Genomic DNA, 490 nt, shown 5'->3' on the forward strand with positions numbered 1-490 from the left:
GGTGATCGTCTTTATGGAAGGCCTACGCACTGGCGTGGCCAGTATGGAAGTCTTCCGTGTGCATCCGTCTTCATTTGAAGAGGCGGTGAATGCGGCATTGAAAGCCGATATCAATTTCAAGTCTGCACGACTTGGTTGGAATGCACACTCCAAACTGCTCGTCGAGCGGGCCTGTACTCATGGATCTCAGCTATGCTGAGGACGAGGGAGCAGAGCTTCGAGATGCCGGGCAGCACGCAAACACACGACGGCATTTCGTCTGTGAAGACACCCGTCTCCTCTGAACGGTTGCTCCTTGCACAAGACGCGTCAAGGTTCTTCGAACCGTCGCCCTAATGCCTATCAGTCTGGTTCGTCGCGGGGAAACAACGCCACCCAGTAGGCGCGGGGCGACCTACTGGTGAAGAACTGAGTTCTGTTGAGCCCCAGGGGGGTAGAGGTCAACAGGGCCCAGCCCCGAAGAGCTCCGTGCTCTTGAACACGGAACGTG

Source organism: Plasmopara halstedii (genome assembly GCF_900000015.1).
Source record: "Plasmopara halstedii genome assembly, contig: Scaffold_322, whole genome shotgun sequence".
Lineage (NCBI taxonomy): Eukaryota > Oomycota > Peronosporomycetes > Peronosporales > Peronosporaceae > Plasmopara > Plasmopara halstedii.